The following is a 14,901-nucleotide window of genomic DNA, read 5'->3' as shown; positions in this document are numbered from 1 at the left end:
CTCTCTTCAACACTTTGTTTACAGATTCTATAGCCAAGCTAACCAAAACATTCCCTGACAACAATCCTTCCAACTTCCTAAACTCTTCTAATAACTGTCACCCTATGTTCCAGCTCAAACCAGTTTCCACAATATTTATAAAAAAGCTCTTATCCAAACTAAAGCCATGTTCCAATGCCCCCAACAACATTCCCCCCTCCTTCCTCAAATGCGCAGCAGAGGGAATTGCTCTCCCAATTAGCATCCTGATTAACCAATCCTTAAAAGAGTCATACATACCCAAACTTTGGTGTTCAGCCTACATTTTACCACTTCATAAAGGAGGTAAAAACAACTCCATTTATAATTTCCTCCCCATAGCCCTACTCTCTCCAATATCTAAAATTCTAGAGAAATGTGTCCACTACCAACTTTTACCCTACTTAACTCAGAATCAGTTACTTACACCCACCCAACATGGTTTCCGTCCCGGCTACAGCAACATAACTTCCCTACTTTCCTTCTTAGAAACAGTTAATTAAGCCCGAGATTCTGGAATTCTTGTATCCACTGTTCTGCTAGATCTAGCTAAAGCCTTTCACACCATCTCCCATACACACCTTCTCTTCCACCTCTCCAACCTTAATCTCTCCACTAATACTCTTTCCTGGTTCTCCAGTTACCTCTCTGACAGATCTCAGGCTGTCAGATGGAAGGACTCTACCTCCTCCTTCTATCCTACTCCTACCGGCGTTCCTCAGGGATCCATCCTCGGTCCCATACTTTTCAACATCTTCATAAACAACCTTCACACTGCTCTCCCTGACACTACAGTCATCCAATATGCTGATGACTCTACCTTAGTCTGTGCCGCCCCCAACATTTCTGAACTTCTCTCTAAAACACAAACAGCTTTTTCCATTACAGAAAACTGGATGCACCAAAACCAACTCTCCCTCAACTCCAGTAAATCCAAAATACTAATTTTTCTCCCTACCAAGGCTTCTTCCTTTGACAAAAACACTTTCAACATCCACAGCCAAACCAACACCCCTATAGAAGTGGTCCCCTACGCTAAACTCCTTGGCATAACCATTGACGAACACCTCAAATTCGACCACCACATACAACAAAACATAAAAAAAAAAACACCAAAAGGTAGTATGCTCTACAGGAATAATCTATTTTTTCAAAATCCTCTAGGAAAACCTTAGCTACCTACTACCTCCTTCCCTCTCTACTTTATGGTGCCCCTCTTCTAACTAATCTGTCTGCCTCCCTCACCTCTAAACTTGAAGCTTGCTGTAATAAAATCTCTAAATTCACCACTAAATCCAAAACCTCAACCCACCACTGCCTCACCCTTCAATCTCTGAACTGGTTAGAACTCCCCAACCACCTTGACTATCTGCAACTAACAACCACTCATAAATTAATATTCTACCCAGAAAAATGCCCAGCATTATCCAACATCCTTCCCCCTTCATCCCTCACTGATCATTAAGATCTGAACACCAAAGTCTAATCTCCATTCACAGACCTAAACATCCCGCCAGCCAGCAACTACTATCCTTCTCTCTAGGTAGAAAATGGAACTCTCTCCCTCCTTCACTAAGGACCATACCTAACATGGAATACTTCAAAACCCAACTCTTCTTACACCTATCTTCCAAATGGAAATGTTCTTGCTTTCACCCTATATAATTTCAAGGTTTTTCTACACTAAGCCCCTCTACTCCTGCACCTTTCTGCTCTCTAATTCTAGCTAAATGGTTTTAGCTGACTCTCACTTGACTGTAAGGATGAAAATATTGCAAATTATGTTAGTACCTAACAAAAAAAAAAAAATTGTTATTTAGCATTTGCAGTGTTCTTACTATGTATTCTTGCTGTGTGGACATTCTATTGTAATTTTGCATTTGCAGTGTTCTTACTATGTATTCTTGCTGTGTGGACATTCTATTGTATTTTATCTCATGCATTGTATCCTTGATTGTACTGCCTTTGGAGCTTTTCTCCCCGGGCCTCCACTGAAAATGGGTACTTCTTGGCCCAGTGGACTTCCCCGGTAATCAAACTGAAATAAATAAAAATAAATAAAAATAAAAACTCTGATATTGAACAGTGATGTAATGTGAGGGTTACGTCTGTCATGATGCTCGTGTAAGATGCAGGCTGGAACACCGTCTGGTCACATTGATACTGTGATGTATGCTTTGGGGAGGGCAGCACTCACCTGTTACTGTGTGATGTCAGGGAGGTTATATACTCTGTTGGGATGGATAGTTGCTCCTTAGGGGGGATGGGTGGGAGACATCTGACTGAACCTGTTTGCCAGGATGTTGGCAATGCCAGTGGGTTCAGGGTAGGTTTAGTCAGTATGCAGTAACTCACAGCATATCAGTGAGTGTCCACCCAGGTTCCTGACATAACTGAAGAAGGCTGTGTGATAGTCATACGTGTCTGTTGCAATTGTCCGGTAGAAGCGGCCCTTAAAAAAGTTCATGAGTGATAGTAGCTGTCTGCTAGTACAGATCACAGATGCCTTCCCAGTCTGGGATTGTGCTCTATCATGTAGTAGCTTCCTTCTGATGTTGTACAGCTTATTAATGGCTGGGGTCTACCAGACAGGTCCCCTGCCATTGGAGTAGTGCGTCCTGTTGTTATTTGGGATAGCACAATCCATGCAGTCCACTAGGTGTCCATAGAATGTGTATGTAAAGGATGCAGCAGTGTGAGCCATATTTGCCACTGTCTCAGGGTCTCTGAAGGATACCACCTTGCTACGGTGAAGTGAGACATTGGCTCATGAGAAGTTCACCAAGATTACCCAGGATGGGTGTGTGGAGGGTATATGTATGTCCAGTGAGATACATGTATGTTCTGACCTTACCAATGAGGGGTATATCGCTGGTGTGGAACATAGAGTCCCCATGTTGGTGATGATCAGGTCCAATATGTATTCCCCCTTGTGGCTGTGCTGACTGGTTGTGCCATAGCATATGAGTCTACAAATTGTAGCGACTGTTGGGTTAGGGTGTCGTGGCTTGAGTAGTATCCCCAGTCAGTATTTGTGTATATGAAGTCACACAATATAATGGTGTTTGTGGAGACCTTCATATTCTTCATAGTTCCCATGAAAGCCGAGTGTGTTTCCTAAGTTTGGGAGTGTGTTCTGTAGCAGGCAACAAACTGAAAGGCAGTATTGCACAATGGTGGCTGTATATGTATGGTCTGTGATACTTTGTGCAGTGCTACTAACCCGGAGGTGTGTGTATCTGTGATGTATATGGATACCCCCCCTAGTTGTGTTGTCTGTTCCAAGGCTTGTTGTCAGACAGCATGGTATGAAACATAACCTGGTAGTGCTGGTGTGCATAAGCGAGCCTGAACCAGGTGCCTGTCAGTGCACAGATATTGCTCTCCTCCATACTGAGGAGAGTCCTGAGTGGCCGCAATATGAGGTTAACACAACTGTTGTTGAGCAGCATTACCCTTGGTTTCATTTAACCTGTAATGTCTATGGAAGTGGGTTTGTCTTCTGAGCCCTGCTTAAAAAAGGCACTATGGTGGTAGCAAGAGCCTTAGCCAGCATTCCAAAGTCCAAGAGTGACAGGTGCAAGCTGTCCATAGTGAAGCTACGTGGCATGTTGAGCATGTCACCATAGGCTGACAGACACTGTATCCCCTATGAATTGAACAAATTTGTTAGGCAACTGTTAAATGTGATATGTGTGTCTGTATACTGTGACATCATAATTGGTGGGTGTAAGATGCTAGACAAGGTCAGGGTCATACTGGCCTGGGCTACATGATCAGAGTGTTCCTCCATGTATCATGTCATGTGGTCCAGGGAGTAATGTCTGAGGTTATACACACCAGCATGGACAATGATGGTGCCAGTCCTGTACTTGCTTTGGAGTGACCTGACTGCCTGTGTTATGCGGCAGATCCTGGCACCCAAAAGACAGCCCAAAGTGACTATTCCCTTTTTAGGGCTGGTGAGTGGTACGTCAGTGTGTCTGACAATAAGTGTCGCCTATTACAAGTGTATTAGGTGTGTTGTTTAGCCTGAAGGGCAGTGACTGTGTGGCACACTGATATTGTGAACTATGTGGTATGTGGGTATTGTAGTTTGGTAGCAGGTGTGTGTGTGTCTGCTTTGGAGGTCTCTGCTGCTTAGGTAGAGTACATTTACAGCATCTGAGTATGTCTATGTGTGATAATGTGGATTGAGTACTGTTGCTAGAGGATATGTGAGACTGATATGTGGTGTGTGTGGTTACCTTCACCACCTGATAGACTGTGCCAGTCATGGGTCAAGAGAGTTCAGCACCCTGTATGTCTATATAGCTGCATCTCACACATATATCTGAGTTTGTCAGGAGGAGGAGAGGGTTGTCTGTGTACATGAGGCAGATGTGACATTGTGTCAATATCACAATATCCACCAGCTGGACTGGAGAGTACACACGAAACCGACCCCTGGACATGCCAGGATATTATCATGACATACTCTGTAGCCTGATCACAAAGGATCAGTAGGGTGTTAAGCGTGTAAAAGAGTATAACAGGGATTAGTGCTCATGTCCGTTGGTGTTTTGTAAAGAGTAGCTGAGAAGGAGTCCAGACTGAATCATGACACCTCCTTCAGCTATGTCATAAATAGCAATGTACACCCATATATGTCCTGAGTTAGGGCTAACTGTACCTGAGTGACAATGCCAACACCATGACAGACAGGCCCATATGTACATACCCACCTCCCACTGACAATAGTCCATATCATCATACCAGGAGATATCACATGTAGAATGGATGAGCAGCTACCCCCACTGCCAAAAGCATGGCAGCAAGTGAAATACTTTGATTCCCAATATGTGTCATGCACAAACTACAGAACAAACAGATCATGCACCTGAACAGTCAGCTGAGCCTCACCCCCCACAGAGGATGTGGAACCGTTGAATGTGTCACAGCTACATATGGCACTCCCCACAAGTGTTGGTGCACAACACACCATGGGAAGTCAAGTCCAGCACGCCTATGAAGTCTGATCTGCAAGGTCATGGAGTCCATCATGGTTGCAGTCATAAACAGAGCTATTGGAGGCTGACATACACACAACCCTACCAACTGTGGTATGTTCATGTGTGGATCATGGTTCCCAAACATGCTAGACTGTTTGCAAGGAAGCCACCCAGGACATACATCAATGAACACATCTACACATGTGTCACATAGACTTTGAATAGCCCTTTATCAACATCCCAGACACATGTAGTATCCACAAAACCAACAAGCTGTGCATAAATGTGTGTTGACATATGACAGAATGTCAATGTGTCCACAGATAGATCACACAAGGTAAGGATTCTGAGGTCTTGTTCAAGCTGTTGACACCTGCTGACCCACATGGACCATTCCTGGAATGGCATAAAACAAAGTGTACACACATCACCATGTCCAGTCTGATGATGTCATCATCCTATGAATACAGCAGGAGAAGAGAAACCAGCCAGTAAAGCAAATAGCGTGCCGTGTTAATGGGTCTCTCTCTAGTATCATAACATAGTTAAGTAGGGGCTTGAATCCTGCAAACAGTGGGTGGGTGGGGGATGTGTGCAGTTTCCTTTGAGAGGTGTCCCCTTTTTGGAGACTGGGACAACTCACTAAAAGAGGTACATTCCTCTTTGGAAAGTCTGATGATGTCACCATCCTACAAATACAGCAGGAGAAGGGAAACCAACCAGAAAAGCAAATAGCGCACTGTGTTAATGCATCTCCCTGTAGTATCATAACATAGCTAGGTAGAGGTTTGTATCCTGCAAGCAGTGTGTGTGTGTGGGGGGGGGTGTGTGTATGTATGCAATTGTCTTTGAAAGGAGTGCCCTTTTTGGAGACTGGGCAAACACACTAAAAGAGGTACATTCCTCTTTGGAAAGACTGATGATGTCACCATCCTACAAATACAGCCAGAGAAGGGAAGCCACCCAGTAAAGCAGATAGCATGCCGTGTTAATGCATCTACTTTCTAGTATCATAACATAACTAAGTAGAGGTTAAAATCCGGCAAATAGTGTGTGTGTGTGTGTGGGGGGGGTGCATGTGTGCAGTTTCCTTTGAGAGGTGTCCCCTTTTTGGAGACTGGAAAAACTCACTAAAAGAGGTACATTCCTCTTTGGAAAGTCTGATGATGTCACCATCCTACAAATACAGCAGGAGAAGGGATAACAGCCCGTAAAGCAAATATCATGCCGTGTTAATGCGTTTCACTATAGTATCATAACGTAATGAGATAGGGGTTTGAATCCTGCAAACAGTGTATGTGTGCTGTTGTCTTTGAAAGGAGTGCCCTTTTTGGAGACTGGGACTGGGAAAACACACTAAAAGAGGTACATTCCTCTTTGGAAAGACTGATGATGTCACCACCCTACAAATACAGCCGGAGAAGTGAAACCACCCAGTAAAGCAGATAGCATGCCATGTTAATGCATCGCTCTCTAGTATCATAACATAGCTAAGTAGGGGTTTGAATCCTGCAAATCCTGACTGTGTGTGTCACTGTTGGACAATGTGGTGTGGGTTTTGCTTTTACTATGGTATGACATAGTATGATTACAACAGTAAGTGCAATGCACACATCAGGTATCTGCATGGCAAATATATATGTGTACATGTCCCCTCAATCAGTACATAGGTATGAAGCCTGCATACTACATGAATACATTTGTTTCCATTGACAGGTTGTGCCGCTGCTTCTCAGATCGTAGGTCACATATGTATGTATGTGATAAGGCCATCCACTGTCGTGTTCTGTGGCCAAGGTCATCTGTGGCACACACACCCATGACAGTTACTTAAAAGTAGTGTGAGTGAGGGTATATGCCTGGGGTATATGTCAGACATGGTCATACACAACAAAGACTGCCAAGAATGGACAGTCTTTATAGGTGTATGACTGCCTTGTGGATATGCATTCAGGCCTCTAATGTCTTATGTGATACACCTTGGGACTCCACAATACCTATGGATATGTGGATACCAAGGGACACATGACATAACATGAGGCTGTATGTACACATTGGTACCCAACATATATGTTGAGGGCTACCACCTGTGTGGTACTGATGGGATAGTATGTATAGTACATGAGGATGACTATGCCATAGTCGGCTTACTGCTATACAGCATGTATCAGACAACAGATATCTGTCTGTATGATACCCTTGTGTAGGATATGCGTCCCATCCAGGGAATGTATAGTAGGCCAATCCATGCATGTCCAGATTTGGATGGACATATCCCTAGTGTGTCTGCATGTACCGAAGGGGGCTATATGCCAAACAGGTGTGGTCACAGGAATGGGTGGCGGTCATTACTACTGGTTAGTGTTATAGTGTAGCACCGGAAGGATCCAATTGTTACTGGGTTCCCTACTACTGTGTGTCATTTGTCAGGACATCATCCAATGATTGCTTATAGTCATGCTGTTGAGGTTGTGTATACTACCAGACTGCAAATCATTGACAGAGATTAATGGTATCACCCACAGCATAGTGTCAACCCATGTCATACACATGTCTACCCATGTTAGTACATAACTGTAGTAGAATGCATACTGGCCATTGAAAGATACTATGAGATGTTAACAATGTGTATGACAGGGTATGCCACACGTCCCATGTGTCCACTATGCACGTACATGCAGACAGTGCACACCCACCATGTTCACAGATGTACACTTGCTAATCTGTACTGCACACATCACAAACATAATGTCCACTCACTAACACATGCTGGCAACACATTACACTTCAGCCAAGTGGCACATGGGTGGACAATACATACAAAGACCTAACAGTGGTGTAAACAATGCTACATTGACAATCAGAGCTTTGAAGCATAATGTCTGCTCAGATATACCTACAAGGATGTTGTTACACTTCCTTGTTGACAACTTGCTATTATTGCTACACTGCTATAGTGTCACCCTGTGCATCAGCACCATGTTAGCCTGTCCCTCCATCAGTGATGCAGATGACAGGAGGCGACACAGGTATCATCATATGCACAGGGCGTTATGTTGTTTGCCAGAGCCTGACATTGACCCATCCAATTGACATGCTTGTGTGTGTGTGTGTGTGTGTGTGTGTGTGTGTGTGTGTGTGTGTGTGTGTGTGTGTGTGTGAGGGACAACAGTACAGCATGGGCCAATGTTGCTGTAATGTGTGTGTGTGTATGTGTGAGCCCTAGTTGTTTGGTTAATATGTGTGTGTCTGCATGCACACAGCTCCACCATGTGGCTGCCATATACGGTAGTTTGTGGGACAGCCACAGACTGTACCTGCTAGGCTGTACAGATCACTGTCTCTGGCCACGGACACAGTACCTGTGCCTGGCAGTGGTGCTACGGACAGTATTGGGTACCAACCCTGACTGGGTACTGTCATCAGAGGCAGAGGTATGATGACTGGACCCATGTCCCTGCTGGGACTGCAGAGGTATGATGACTGGACCCATGTCCCTGCTGGGACTGGCCAGAGCCACGTGCACGTGGTCTACTGGGACGGTCAATGGACAGGCCAGCCCTAGCATTGCTGGGGCTGGTACTGCCACTACGGGAGCGGCTGTGAATTGTGGGCCATCTGCGACCACTGCCAGCTGTTGCTGGCATGCATCCACGTCGACGTCGCAACCATCCAGCACGGTCCTGGCTCATGGAAGACATGTTGTGGAGGGCATCTAATGTCTCCCCCCAATGTCTATCAATGACCTCGGTATAAGTCCGGATGGCACCGGCAAGGTCACGGATGCTGTCATTGATAGCGGTGTAATGTGCCCTCTGCGCCCTAAGTCCCTGCCTGGTGTACCGTTCCATACGTGCCTGAGCCTGCATTACAGCCCGGAACATACTGGTCGTCATAAGACCTGTGAGGGCACGCCTGCCAGGGGCAATACAACCAGTGGTGCTCCCCCGAGAACCCCTGGACCTCTGCCTATGTGGTACCGTTCCAGGTCTACAGCTATGGCTGCTGTGAGGGGATGCAAGTGCCATGGGTACCACACTCTCCTGGTCAATGCCAACTGTATGCTGTCCCTCGCCTATGGCCATTGGTGGTGAGGGATGTATTGACAGTATGAGTGTGCACATAGATGGGGTTGAACGCTGTGTACTGTCGATTGGCGGACCAACGACAGACCCTGTCAAATCTTCCTGTGCCAATATACATGTGTCATCATCACCACTATTTGTGGCAATGGCTTCAGGTTGCCTGCTGCTTTCGCCAGCCCCTAACTCAGCAACTGTGATAGGAAGACAGGAAACACACGTTACGGTCTGCACATGCACACAGGCACACATGCACACATGCACACATGGACACATGCACACATGAACACATACACACATGCAAACATGCACACATGCACACATGAACACTAATGCACACCTCACTACAGCACATACATACACATACCAGCAATCCAACACGAACTCTATAGTGGGTGAAGGTGGGTGTCAGTATCACAAGGTAGACAGTCACCACACACACATGTATTGCACAAGACCATGCAGTGCAAGTGTAGACGCCCCTATTAAATGGCAGTATACATGGCTTTGATGCAACTGTGTAGTTCTTCAGTGATTGGCTACACCCTGGAATACAATGTGTACATGGACACAACATTGCTGTGCAGGTATTATCAGCTCTGCAATGCCCTGTGCACCATCATTCACAAGTATACATGCCATGGCTGCATGTGTTATCTGTGTGTCACATAGATATCCATGTCTGAGTGCAGTGTCTGTGTCCATAGCACGGGTGTAGCACATGCATGCTATGTACACACACGGGATGTGCAGTGCATGTTGATGTGAAGGAATCCCAATGCTCGACATGGCCAGTGTACAGTGGTTATGGTGAGTGTGGGACATATTGCAGATATGTGGGTGCCAGACATGGCATGGCATGCTACACGACTGCAACATTAAACACCACACATACCCAATGTGTGTCAAGTGACCTATACACCCACTAGCATTCCAGGACATATATGTGACACTTTGTGTGGATGGTGACTGCTGTGCATATTGTGTATACTGGCATATGTAAGCACACAGACAACATGCTATGCATATTGTGTATAGGTGCATATGTTTGCACACACACAACACTGAGGTGCATAGCAATGACTCCTATGAGTAGTACTGTGGTCACTGTAACTGGATGGGGTGTAGTACTCTGTGCCATCATCAACATGCATCTTGTGGTCACTCACAGCTACTAATGTGTGCAAGACCACCGCCTAGCATGCTGTACCTGAACTGCAGTGCTGTGGCTACGTTCACAATTACACAGCCACCTTGTACATGGGTGTGTGAGGTGCCCAATAGGGAGCATTGCCTAACATGACTGTGTTATGTGTTGCAGAGTGTTGCACAGCCCCATGATAGGCCTCTACCCCAGAGGTACATCATGTGTGTGTGCATGACATGTGGGATACTGAAGTGTGACCTTACAGCGGGTGTGTGGTAATGCCAAATGTAGCATGTTTTTGTGTACTGCTTATGATAAACGTGTTCTGTTGTGTACAGCTGTAGCAACTATGCATATCCAATGTGCAGTACAGTGTTGCCACAATTGTGTCTGCTGCACTGTGCATTGCATGTGATTGAGGCAGCTACTGACTTTACTGAGATGATTGATGCCTCACAGCAAACATGCACAGCATGCATTATGCGTAGGTGTGTTACGTGTACATGGCCTACACCTCACCTATGACATGCACATTTCATTACCAATATTAAAGTGTTAACACACTCACCAGCATGTATTGTCTGCCCTGCTATCACACCAGAGGGACCTAGAAGAATATGACACAGTTTGTCAGTGGCCACAACTGTGGCATTGCTACTGTGAGTGTGCTAAATGACAGTGGAACAACAGTCAACAGTAGGTGTATGGATACTATTCCAAATATCAGTATTGCACACGTTAGGCAGCACAGCTGCTAAACACACAGTACACATCTCACATATGCATATTCTAACAATACAGGTAACGGTAGTCTACAGCTAGGGTGTATTACCTGCATGCTCCATGCCATCCTGCTGGGTGGCTTCGGCCTCCATGATGACACATGTGTGACGCTGTTGCTGCTGTAGGCCAGGAGCCACGACACTTAGGAGCAGCTCCTCCACTCTGGTGAGGGGGGGGGAATGTATGGCCACCCCACCACCTGTGGCAAGTCGCCAGACATGTCTAATTAAATCACTGCAGTGATGGCGTACCTGCTCATATGTCCAGTTATGCATGCCTATGTCATTTACCCAGCGAAAAAGGTCTTGCCACAGTGCAGTACGGTCATGCTGGTGCTGGCTGGCCCTGGAAAAAAGCAGTTTATAGTGCTGCACAAGGCTGTTCAGAATTTCCTGCTCCTCCGCAGCTGAATACGATGGATTACATTGATGAGCCATAACCCTGGAAGACAATTAAATGATATGTGTGAACATGTCATGTGGCACACTTAACATTATGAAGTACAGATATCACTTAACTGCCATATATAGCATCTATCTGTCTATCAGAGGATTCACACATTCAATACCACATATCAGTGCTCAGCCCACAACTGGCTGACAGTGCCTGCAACACTCCATATAAAACACCAGTATACACCAGTAGTCAGCACACTGTTTGAGATACAATGCACAACCTCACCCCGGGGGTATATATCAAACTAATGCATGAAGAAATATGTCATCCAATGCAATGACTGTCATGTACATTTACAGTATTACCGGTAAACCACCCTAGTCTTTGATGCCATACCCCTACCTAACATATGTGCATGGTTGTTAATATAGCTGGCATACTGCTGTAACAGAGTATACATGTTGCTAGGTACACACACATACCCTGTAACACACATGTCATTGCGGCCATGGTACAGGCATCATTAAACACACATCAGACATACATACAACACACAGATGTATGCTGACACAGATGAGCATTACCTGTGTACCTTATAGTACTGTGTGCCCCTACTTACAGATACCTATGCCTGTGGTATGTAATCTGTGCAGACTACAGGAAACACACAAGACAGTGAACGTACACCATACTGTGCTGTTTAGGCCTACAGCTTCAGGTAGTACAACAGTTCATATGTGAGCTGGAGTCACCAGCAGTACCACTTACTGAGCATACATGTATTGCTTCAGCCTACATTGGGACACCACAGTTGTACACAAGGAACTACGTCACAACATATGCCATCCTACTATGTCTGCATCCCAATAACTGACACATCTTTCTACGGCCTCACACCTAGGACACAAACTACCATGACAGACACAACCTCACACTAAGCTATCACACCTTTGCAAACCTTGCACACTGTCACTGCCACACTCATTCCACCTCACATAACAGGTATTCCACTGAGTACATGTGTGTGTGCATTGTGTCATAAGTAGGTAATACGCTATTGGCCCTAGGGCCTAGAGCAGCCTAGCCATATGCTACCCTGGCCTTTGACACACATGTAATGTGATTTCACTTGCTCCTGTCAACCGGATACACAGCGGTGACTCCCAGGGCATATTACCCATCTCCAAAACAATCATCAGGGGTATGTATGACATCTGCTAATGAGGAGCCTTGTTTGTTCATGCTGGGTGGTTTAGTCCAGAGTATGGCATATTTGTGGATAGGAACCTGTACCTCCAGCATGTGCTGTTTAGTGAGGTGACAAGGATTAGGGCACTAGGTCATGTAGCCCGGAGGGATTGTGAGGTGTTGTGATGGTGGTTGTCCAACTGCTATGGGTGTGACATACATCTGTATGTCCGGCAGTGGTAACCTCTGGGTGGGCGGTATGCAATGCACTCTAGCTGTGGTTTGTGAGTCAGTCTGCATAGGGCATGTGTTTGAGGGCAGTATTACTCTTTGTTAGGTATGTCTGTGGCATTTCCACTTGCTGTAGTTGTCATGTGATGTACATACCACATGGGGCATTGTGATGAGTAGAGGGGAACACCGACCTATATTTCCCTAGATGACACACCTTTTGTGATGACACGTACCACGTATACAGATTACATTACTACTGTTGTCACTGTGATTATCAAAAGGGAGCCTACTTTCCACCTGTGTCCCGTGTACCCTTCTGACACCATCAGTGTTAGGCAGGCTACCACCTATGTGGCAGTTACTGTGTAAGGTGTTTTGGAATGGGGTATGGCACTGTGGTATCAACACTGGTGTTCAGTCCATGCCTTGGATAACAGGCACCTGTTGCAGTGCATATGACCCCATGTCTCCCTCATTCTCTCTCTCTTATATATATATATATATATATATATATATATATATATATATACACATACATACATACATACATATCTATCCATATCTATCCATATCCATACATATCCATACATATCCATACATATCTATACATATCTATACATATCTATATATATCTACATATATCCATATATATCCATATATATCTATATATATCTATATATATATATCCATATATATCAATATATATCTATATTTATCCATATGTATCCATACATATCTAAATATATCCATATATATATATATCTATATATCTATACACACACACACACATATATATATATATATATATATATATATATATATATATATATATACATGTATATATACACATACATGTAAACATCCATTGCTGTACATATAGCTGCACATATAGGCACATATACTGCCCACCTTTCATGGTGGGGATGTCAATTATGCAACAGTTGTGAGACATATGGTTATGTAATACTATTGCACAATGTTGTGCAGAATGCATTCTGCTGTCCTCAGGCCATATAGCTGTTGCAGGCCTCACTGCCTGTAGCTCAGTCCCACAGCGTTTAACACCACATGACATATACCGCACTGCTTGCTTTCTGCAATGCCACACACTACAACCTACATACATATGTGCACATAGCAGCCTTCAACAACATACTTATGTCCAGCCTTCACTAACAGTTGCAGTATGGCCCTTGCCCTATGCAAATGTGCATGTACATATAGATACGGACTGCTGCCACATATGGATGATTCACAGTATGCAGAGTACCCTTCAGACACATCTTTCAGATGTCACCAAATACATATCTGTTACATACCTTACCTTTGTATTCCTCACCTCCGTCTGTTGTAGGTGTTGTTTTTTTTTATTTTTTATTTATTTATTTATTTTGGTTTTGTTTCCTCTGTGTGTTGCTGTTTGTTTTCAGCATCTGTCTCCTTCTGCCTGTTTGTGTCTGTCTGTCTCTGTCTGGCTCTCTCGCTCATGCTCCCTCTCTCTCTCCCAGTTGTTGCAATGATATTATTGCATGTGTGGACAGCAGATACAGGCTGCTTTTCTAGGTATCTGCGCATGTGCATGTGATGGCCTCTGCACTAATTGGTGCCCGCCATTTAGTAATTGCATGCAGCCTGCTGTGTGGTAATTGCAGTTCTCACTGTGATTTCAGGACACTGCTATAAAATGATAGGTTAGGTAGGCGTAGCCCTTTCAGTTTTGCAAGGTGGGGACCATGCTTGTTTGCTGTGGACACTGTTGTCTCAGTCAGAAGGTTGGTATATGTCTCATATCTGAAGCTGGGTTGTAGCCAGTGAAATGCATGTTGTATTGAAACCTGACTGTTGCTTCTTCCAGTACACTCTTCTCAGTGTGTAGGTTTACTCACACTTCCTAATGCTAACACTGCTGGATACATGAGAGTATGTACTTTCTTTTCGAATTAGAGAATTAACTGGCATACAACAGTACTTATTGCAATGTATTCCTATGGCTTTCCTATTTTCCCTTTACATTCACTCATTGTAATGCATGTTATATTTCTTTCAGCACCAAGCTATTATA

Source organism: Protopterus annectens, chromosome 2.part0, assembly GCF_019279795.1.
Source record: "Protopterus annectens isolate FY-2018-M chromosome 2.part0, PAN1.0, whole genome shotgun sequence".
Taxonomy (NCBI): domain Eukaryota; kingdom Metazoa; phylum Chordata; order Ceratodontiformes; family Protopteridae; genus Protopterus; species Protopterus annectens.
This window is presented reverse-complemented; position numbering follows the sequence as displayed.